We start from the raw sequence: 10655 nt of genomic DNA on the forward strand, positions 1-10655 counted from the left end.
GTTTCCTTGCCTGTGTTAAGGGGTGTGCTATATATTTTGTAGTTCAGAAAAGAGTGCTTTTGCTATTTCTTTGTAGTAAAGGTTATGGTATCTGGTGGTCTACTTCAGCTTTTCTTGATTTTCTTGTAATCAAACCTGATTACAGTTAAGTAGTTCTACTATTGATGGATTCAGACATTTTCTAATGGAGATTTGTCTTAAGAATCCACTGTGATTTCTACTGTTTTGTCATCTTTTCGTATTAAAACATTAATCAGTTATTATATTTAATAATATTAAAGCATTAACCATTTTGAACTTATGGATATCATTTTAATTGTAGTGAGTGCTTTCTTGATACTGGGACATCGTATTAACTGTCTGGATAGAAACAGAGAGGAGAAGAGCAGGCATAGTTTACTATAACTGCAGTGATATAGTTGAATTGTAAACTTTAGATGCCTAAAGACGGTGGTATGCACTTGTGAAAATTCTGTGCATACTTTGCTGTGTCATCCCTTGTGAAATCTCTGTTTTTGTCACATTTTTGTTGTATGCATTCATTCATCAACTTAGCACAGAGCTCACCTGTGTGGCATGCTCAATAGCTTTTGTAAGTATTATTTACTGTATCTGGCTGTATTCCCAAGTTTCTGGGCTTAGATCTTAAAGTCTCAGTAGAACTTACCTATGCTTATCCTGTATTCAGTGTCTGAGTCTTGCTAAACTCATTGGTTGAATCCACTTGTCTCTGTCTTGTCCTTCAGGTGCCATGCAGGCATATCTCTGACCGCACGCTGTGCTCTAGTCAGCACAGGCCTCTGCATGCTCTTCCATTTAATCTGGTGACAGTATGACCAGTAAAATCCCTGTATTATGGTGGTTGCAAGTTCTTGGGCAGCAGGCCATGGAAGTACTTCAGTCAACGCTAATCTAGCTGATCCATGTTACTCTCTGTTCCTAGAACACATGCAGTATTTCTTAAAGTGCCTTTATTCTCCTCTCTCCACTGCTGCCAATGCTGAGCAATCAGTAGTTCTGCCTGTCTCCTTGTGAGTACTGTGCCTGACACTGGTGGGTCTGGTGGGTCTATGAACTGGATAAATGAGCTGTGTTGATGTCATCTGTCTTCATGCATGTCATTTGTTTTCTCTCTGACATTTGTCTGAACAGAAATGAGTTGCTTGAATACTTTCAGATCAGATGAAAAGGGAAAAACTATGCATGTGATTGGTTTAATTTCAAGTTGCCTTGTCCAGGTGATCTGCCCTTTAGATGGTTGTTTTGTATTCTTCTGGTGCTGGTACCCCTTCATAAAGCAAAGCAAGTTCCTAGCATTGCAGGAGTTGACTTAGAAATTCTGGTAAACTGCTGAGAGCAGGAGAAAGAATGATGCATTGCAAAGCAAGCAATTTTAATAAGCCTAATCCTTCCTGTATGTAAAGATACTGGCTTGGATATCGGTCTGTTTCACGTGCTTTTGAGGCCATTCCATACCTTTCAAGGTATACAGTATATCCTTCAGCCCAGAAGCAAGAAGAGGTTGAAGTCAGCCCTGCATTTCTCAAATGGAGACTGAAGGTATGTATAAAGACTTAGTTCACTTGAATGCACCAAACACTGAATAAAAGTATTGGGGAGACTGAGATGGGAACCTTGCTTTTGAGCCTCAGGGCTCTTTATGAAAATCAGCTATGGCTTTTCTCTACTCCTGCATGGGGAAAAGTCTCTTCATGCTAACCAGTGAACTAGTGGTGATGCCTGCTGTGACAAACTTTTTTTCCTTTGGGTGATATGGAGCAAGAGTTGGAGTATTTACAATGAAGAACAAAAAGTGGAAGCTAGGTATGTCTTGTGTTTGCAGAGTGGAACAAGATTAGTTCCAAATTCTTTATATTAGTAAAAGTGCTGTACAGTATGCCCCATATTTTTTCTCTAAGGCTTGAACAAAATCTGGCATGTGAATTTAATGAAACCAGAACAGTGATCTGTGGGAGTCTCAAGTATCTGTTGTGTGACCATCTCCATCCTTCCTAACAAGGAGGGAAATACTGATGTCTAGTGGGACTGATTTAAACTTCACAGCATGAATGCTTTTCTTTGCCATACTAGAGATGAGTTGGAGAAATGAACCTCATAGAACAGCTGGGTGTAGCCAGCTGTGTTCAGGGATCACAGTATGGTAGAGAGCACTTTCATAGCTTGAGATCCCCTTTGCAATACATTACATGGAGTTTTATTTTGCGCGGTCACAGTGTGGAATGTATTTTTGGGGCTGAACTTCAGAAGTATACCACTCCTATCTCCTTTCTTCCTCAGTCCTTATAGTCACACGCTGGCTTTTCTCCTGTAACTGAAGGCCCCTTCGATCCAGTGTGAAAAAGCAGTATTGCAAACTGGGGTCTTGCCAGTCTGGATCTGAGTGCATTTTGATAGTTACTGCTGAATGAAACAGGTTGTAACTCCATAGTGAATCTTAACACTGTCTTGGCTCTCAGCAGCAAAAAATAAATGGAGAAGAGGTCAGTAATGAGTACTTGTATCTTTCTGCCTGGAGATGGGAATTTAAAATCTGCTGTGACCCGTTTCTTTTCATGTTTGCTAAAAATCATCCTAATTTTTCTCTGGCTCTTCAACACAAGCTAGCTATTTTTGCTTATTTTCTAGCAAGAGAAAGAAGGAAGGTTAGTAATATGAAGTAATTTTGCAGTTCAGCTGAGATTAGTACCTGACTTTCTTTGGAGTATGCAGATTTGCTAATCTGCATCACCAAATAAGGCAAATTGTTTTGAATCACTTCTGTGTGAATTTTTGCAGTCATTGTGATATGAAAAGGGTTAGGTGGTTACTTTTTTTTTCTTTTTTTTTAATAATGGCCCTCTAGGTGGTGTTACTCCCCTTTCTGTATACCTGCCTGCACTGGGACAGTTGCACCATGCTTAGTTAATCCAGGGTAGTCTGATGTCCTCAGGACCTTCTGAGCCTTCAGGTGTCTCATGCCCCAAGGGTGGATCCAAAGCTTTGGAGGCCATTGGGAGAGCAGTGTAAGAGAGCCTTCCTCCACCCTTGTAGTGAAGTGTGGAATAAGGCAGAAACTGAAGCATGCAGGAAGCACAGGCTGAGGTCACTTTGCAGCTCTCGGCTCTGCAAACAAGCATGCTGTTAGCCCACCAGGTTGGGTACTAAAAGGATTGGAGCCTCCCACCCCTCTGGCTTTCAACAGCTTTCTGTCTCTTCAAAACCTGAAACAGCAGGAATTTGCAGATAAAAGGCCAGCTCAGCAGCCCTTTCCCATGGGCTGGATGTGCTGTGCGCTGCAGCTCTGCCACAGCGCATTCTTGTCTGATGATCCTAAAATCTAAGAACAAACCAAAATGCCATGATGGCCAAAGAAAGCACCTGTTGATTTGAAAATGGCACTGGACCAAATCCTATATCTAAAAGTGTATCTAATACAGATGTGTGACTGATAAGCGACTGAAGGAGGATGTTAGAATGGCATGCTGCCATGATGAGCCAGGAGAGTAGATGGACCTGGTTGAAAGGGAAGAGTGGCATTTGAGGCTAATAAAGGGGTGGAGAGAAAATAGGACAGGTATTCAAATATCTTTTGACTAGCCCTTTCTGCCTAGCTAGGACTCCAAAAACAGCTCTCTACTGGCTGTGAACAGCCCTAAGCTGAGTAACAGTAATAGAGTTTGTTTCTCTTATGCAGCAGTGCTGGCACCAGAAAGTATCAAAGCAAACTCCAGCTGGATCAGAGAACCAGAGCTGGATGAACTTCGGAGAGACTGGCTTGCTGGAAAGCTAGGAGCAGAGTAGAAGGCAGTGCCAGATGGAGAAGTGTAGAAGTACTTACCAGCAGGGAGAGGGACCCTTGCAAGTTAAGCACCCCTCTTTACCTGAAATAGGTTATAATTTGTGTATTGTTATATTTATATAACACAATATATATTATATATATTGTTATATAAATATTAAATAACACAATATATTGTTATATATACATATTAAATAACACAATATATATTATATTGTGTATTTGTTATAATAGGTTATAATTTGTGTATTGGTGTATACTTGAGCAAATGGGGGAAGAAAAGATTGGCAGTGGTTTTGGGGTTATTCTCCTGCTGTTGCATGTCTTGTAGATCTAGATCTACCTCTTGAACTAATCTATCAATTATCTAGGCCCCAAGGTAAGTAAAAAATACAGCACAGCCGTGGCAGTAGGGAAATTGAAGCTCCTAAATATGATCAAATCCACAGCTGCAGTGTAACATATCGGCAAAATCTTAATTTTCACAGAAATGGTAGCTAGAAATGAGTTTCTGTGGATGGGTGATTAAAACAATTAAGGCTTTTAAACTTAATACACTCTTGTGTTGGTTTTGCTTGTCAGGACATATTTCTGTATAATTTTAAAATCATCTATACGCTTTTCCTGCGCAGAGATTTTTGCAGCAGATTTTGTGAACTGTAACTGTCATAAGTTTTATTTAAATTTGTTTTCCTGGGTTTTCTTTCCAAAACAAGTGCTAGCCATGACAACATACTACGGAATTAAACCTGTTAATACTTATTGCATTCCTCATGCTATTAAGGAACTCTAGGATTAGTCTTGCTGTTATCTTGAGTGTTTAATTAAGGACGATTTTAATGCTGTTAGTTCCTGAAGATAATTAAGGGTTTTCAAGTTAACTGTTTCATATTTTGAAAAGTCATTAAGTTTCTTTAAAAAAACTTCTGTGTAGACTAAAGCATCTCCTACTATTAAGTGTATATTGACTCTGTGTAACTGAAATTAATATCTGAATTGAGGGGAACCTATCTTTTTAGCTGAAACACCCCAAGAGCTTCCCAGAGATGCTCTGGGAATGCTGTGCCCTTGTTCCAGCAGCCTCCCTGCTTTAAGGGATGATGTATTGCAAGAACAATTTGTGTGAGTCAAGATTGCACGATAAAACTTTGACTTTTATTTTACAGTGTATTTTAGGAACCCACCTAACTGAAATGATGGCCCTTTGTACTAAAATTTATGTTAACTGTAATTTCAGCCCAAATCTTACCTAGAATCTTGGGAAAACGTGGTCTCTTGACAGCAATAACCCTGCTAAGCTTGTCTGGAGCATAATGATTCCCGCCCCCCCCCCCGAGAGAGATGTTACTAGGGAAATGTCCGTGCATGTGCAAACGTGGTTAGGAATATCATTGATGTCCTGCCAGTTTTACCACCTATCTTAGCTCTACCCATCTGCCTGGTCTGTAAGAGAAAGACAAAACCAAACCCTTTTTGGATTGAATACTATAGCACATTTTTAGCACTGCCAGCGTGCGAGCTGGAGACCAGTGTGGAGACTGCTTGCGAAAGGCTCTCATTTCAGAGTTAAGCTGGTTCAGGCTTTTTCCTATCTTTGTCTGCAAAGGGTCCAAGGGGAGAGATGTACAGAAGGAAAATGGAAAGAAAAACATGAAGGAAATAATTGGCTTCTGTGAACACCATCTCCCATGTCTACCAAGAGCAAGAACCCCCGAAGGGTTTTTACACTTTGAGCTTTTAACATTCAACATGGACCACTGTTTCCAGGGCAGGACTGTCAGGCAAGGAAAGAAAGACTTTGTTTCTGTTCTGGTGTTTAACAGCTTAACTTAACCACCCTCTGTTTTACAGAGTGTTGATTTGAATAATGAAACAAATCATTATGAGCAATACATGAAAACAGTTTGGATGTGCCAGGGGAATAACAAGGGCGAAGAGGGCACAATGTGAACAGAATACTTGCCTTTGCATTGCCTAATAACTGGGTGAGGGGGAAATCCAGCTTGTTTTCTAACAGGAAATGGACCAGATTTTGGTACTTTTGCTAGAGTTAAATAGCTTGGTTTTTTCCAAATACTTTCACTTTACTCAATCTTTACAGAACTCTGTTCTTTTGAAATATTTGGAATATTCTGATTCTGAGACTTTTTCTGTTTCAGGTTTCTGTTAAACGTAAGAAGGTGTCTCCATTTTCCTGGGTTACTCTTTTGAAGAAAACCATGAAAGCAAGCTAGTTTCTTTCCCAGAGTCCTAATGTTTAATTGATCAGAGTCAGGATGCCTCATGATAGTAATAAAATTTGCTCAAGATTTGCTAAAGATTTACTAGGTCAAGCCATTAAACATTGAATAAACTCTACACTGTTAGAACTGATTGTGACTGAGATAGTCTTTCAGGCTACAAAATACACATCTTGAATGGTTTATACTGGCACAAGCAGCAAAAATTGTAGCCTGATATTTTTGTGTGTGTGTGCAGTATAATGAAAATACATTTAAACCTCTTGCCTTCATCGTTGGGTGGTTTGGTTGGTTTTTTGGTCTTTTTTTTTGGTTAATATCTGCCAAGTTTATTTGCCTGCTCCTTGCTTCTCTTGCAAATCTTGCTCTTTGGTCCATACTGCATTGTAGAAATCTGCTGTAATTGCCAGGGCAGCTTTCCTTTACCACTGCAGAACTATATTTTAGAGTTTTTTCTTTAATGATACAAATGTCCTGTAATTTACAGATGATTATGAACCTGCCAAGCTTAGCTGTCATGCTATAGTAGTCTCATCTGCTGCTGACAGTACAACTTCCATATTCTCACATGCTTTTCAGTTATTTCCTATCTTCCAAAATCCTGTTTTTAACACTGTTCTGGAAAGAAGAGTTTGTAATGGTTTGGTTTTTTTACAGCACTGACACTTGCATTTATGAGATGCCACCTGTCTTATTTAAAATTTATTAGTGCAAGGAATCTTTTAAGATATAATTCAGCAAACATCAATGAACCTTTGGTCAGTTCCACAAAATACTTGGATTTGTTGAGGGCTGAAATTGGCACTTACCTAGATATTGTGGGTCAGCTGTTGTTCTTGTTCACACTGATGAAATAACTAAAGTGAGGTTATTTTGGACTTAGACAAGCAGAAATGAGAACTGAGTTTGGTTGCAAATTCCAAATGGATGAGTGGGCTTCAAAATTACCTTTGACGTCTTCTATACCTTCCTGAAAATTTTACAGTGGTTTCTAAACCGAACGCTTTCTCCAAGCCTCAGCGTTCAATGAAAGGCACAGCAATATTCCCACAGGGGCAGAAGGAGCCAGGTCACTGTTCTCTCGGCATTTATGCCCTGATATTAAAGTTGCCGACAGATGCTCAGGCTTCACTTTCTTCCTCCACAACAAATCCCAAAAAATAGAGGAGACAATAAAAGCCTGACACTTGCTGCAGCTTTCCAATCCAAGTTGGCCTAAGGCTGAGGTGGGGGGAAGTCTCAGCAAAGACCTTTTTGTTTCTTTTCCCCTCCCAAATGCTCTGCTCAGAGGCAGGGTTCCTGGCTGGGCCTCTTCTGTTTCCAGAGCAGTTACATAATTACTGCAGGACTTCAAAGATAGGTTAAAGGAAGCCATTAAGGATGTTTTCCATCTCTGGGCTGGAGAAACTTAAGGTGGTTTGTCAGCCTACCCTAAAGCAGAAAACTCCCGTTTAAGGAAAATAATTATTTTCTGCAAACGCAGCTTTAATTCACTGTTGACCTATTCAAATTTAAAATTCATCTCTTTTTACCTGTGTTACTTCAACTCTTCTAACTAGGGTAAATCTGCTCTAAGATTATTCTCCTTAGTGGTGGATATATAAAATAATATTTAAAAAAAAATATTTCTGCAACTTGAAGCAATGGCATTTTCTATGATGACCCTGGCCATGTATTTAAGATGCTGTCTAGTTTTATAAGAAGTCTGTGCCAGTTGGCCTCTTGGGCAAATTACAGAGACTTCTTTTAATGACTATGGTGGGGGGAACAGCAATGAGGAGGAAAATGGAAGAGGAAATTCATGGGTCAGTTTGCACACCTATTAACTGTATAGGAATGCTTTGTGTGTTAAAAATAAATTCCAAGCCTGTGTAGAGATATTTACAACAAACTTTCTCCAATATTGCAACTATTTCCAAAACACAACAATAAGTATAACCAAATAAGGATAGCTTTTTTTTTGTCAAATGAACACTTTTTTCTTTGTCTGACTCTCAAATCCTTTTAATATCCTTGCAGATATTATGCCTCTTCTGAGGGACTTCTCATTACCTAAGAGTAAGTCACATGAATCAATGGAGAAATAACCTTTCTCTGAGGCAAGACTCATCCCTAACAGTAGAGAAGAATCCAAAGAGCTCACTCCAAGCCCAGCCTACCCCTACCTGAATTGCACCCCACTGCAGAACCTTGGCTTGGCCCTCAGTCTCATGTCGTAGTCATGGGTCTGATTTGTGCAATCCCACAGTTAAAGGTAGGACTGCTTCCTTCTTTCAGGAAGCATTCTAGATTCCTGCTGAAAGTGGTCATTCATTGTCTTTAATACATGAGTTTGCTTTGGGGGGAAAAAAAAAATCATCTCCAAAGCCTTGTGAATTCAAGGTAGAGGCTTCACTCTGTACATTAGATGTGAGACGTGGTCTAATTTCTAACTGTTCAGGCAAAAGCTTTTCAGGTTTTAATAGCTATTGTAAAGGGCAAGAGGATCAAAGCAATCTCTAGCCAGAAACTCTCCAAATGAATTTAGACTGGACGTGAACATGCTGCAAGATTTCCAAGGTAGACCTGTTTATGCCTGCTAGAGTGTGTTTCACTTCAGTATTCTCCAGTGACATTGACTGAATGCCATCTAAATCAATCACTTGGAGCTCTATTGATGTATGTAACAGCATTGGGTTTTCTAAGATTGAGGTCAGTGAGTTGATGGTTTAGCCCCTCTCTCCTGATCTCACTGTGAAGGTGGGATTGCCTAGTCTGAAACACACTGGTAGACAATTTGCTGTTTGATGCCTTACTCGTATGCATGATGCACAGACTGTTTCATACACTGTTTCTGAGCCCAGAAATTCTAGGAAATTCTAGGTTAAAGGAAACCGACTCACAATAGATGCACTCTGTGCTTTATATCCTTAGAGGGGGGTGTTCTCTTGTGCCTCATTCGTACGTATCTTTTTGGCCTGCTGTACCAGTAAGTCTTATGAGCATCCTTGGGAAATAAGGATAACACCAACTGTCCAAAACTCAAGTGCTATAAAGAAACCTTTTCTGCCTTCTTCAAAAGTGAACGAATGTTCCTAAACATTGACAGCAGTTATGGAGAGCTGATCATCTGAATGATTATGGCACTCCCATGTGATTCTAGCTGCTGCTAGCAGTAAGCATCTGATGCCTGATTTGTAGTGGGCAGCAGGTGCTCTGTAAGACTGTTAAGATGCCCCAGCCTGGCCATGTTGTGTGAGGAACATTATTTGTGGCACGTGTCTGGAGTCTTCCTCAAGTGGGAAAAAGCCACAGACAATGGCAATGGAAAGTAAACAAAATCCTGATGGTCACAAAATGATAGAGGAGTACTGTAGGGCTTTGGACAGGACTTGCTATGTGGATATATTGCATTAGAATTGTCATTTGCAGTGCTGAGAAGGAACCTTCCTCGGCCTGTTTTCAGGACAGGGATGAGTATGTAACATGCATATATTCTACTGCCCGTTTGGTTTTCTAATTTTTCTGGTTGTTCCACTACTTGCTGTAATGATTGCTGGACAAGTTGGAATACTCCACCTCAAAGCAGATTGCAAAGGTTTCAAATATAGATCTTATGTAATTTAGTTGGTAGATGATGTACCTCAGAGATGAAAGCCCCTCTAGGTTCAGCTGTTACACTGAGATCTGGAGCCATCCCAGTTGCTGACCCTGCACAACTCTGACTCTGGGTCAGCACAAGAGCACAGCCCTGGCACATCTTGGGCTGCTACCCTACTGAAATACAGTGTCCTGATCCTTTCATTTGGCAATCTTTGCCATATACTCTTTTAGTAGCAAAGCCTAAAAGCCAAATAAAGTTTAACACAGGTACAGTTATACATTTATTTCTGGTTTACAGAGAAGTTACAGAGGAGTCCCTGTGTTGTTTCAGTGAAGACATACTTTTTCGTATTTGTACTTTTTTGGGAAGGAAGCTGAAATGATCAGTAAACAGACAATGGTTTCCAATACTCTTCACAGTCACTGGGGGGTGATTCACATAAACTTGGAGAGAGTATCACATTGCAGTGGTAAAACACACTGGATGTGTTTACATTGTAGTTGTCAGAGCAAGTACATTTTAAGCTAATTTATTGATGGTAAGTTGTCTGAGCTCTTTGCAGATGTGGTGAGATTACCAGTACTTGAGACAGGTGGTTTCAAGTATAGTGCAGTATTTATGCTGCAGAATACAAGGACTGATGATTCGGAGGCAGAGCAAGCATTAACAAGTGGAGGACAGAAGTTAGCAGGAAACCATGGTATGGATGCCAGGATTTCTGAGTGGCAGAACAATGACCCACACCTGTCCAACACAGACTGTTTCCTGCCTCGTTGCATGCGAGCTGCTGCAGAAGCTCACAGAACATGTCTGCATAGCCCCTGCTTGCCTGTCCTTGCCAAACCATGGTGAGTTGAAGAGCTGAGCCTGAAAGCTACAGCCCCTTGATGTGCTTTCTTCTCATCTTGAGAGCATTTACAGAGGTTCCCAAAACTTAGATGACAAAGGCGTGATGCCAACAGGAGGTAAGCTTTTCTTCGTTAATATTTCTCTTTGGATGAAAAAACCCACTTACAAACTATTTCGTCAGGAA

Source organism: Ciconia boyciana, chromosome 8 (genome assembly GCF_034638445.1).
Source record: "Ciconia boyciana chromosome 8, ASM3463844v1, whole genome shotgun sequence".
Taxonomy (NCBI): Eukaryota; Metazoa; Chordata; class Aves; order Ciconiiformes; family Ciconiidae; genus Ciconia; species Ciconia boyciana.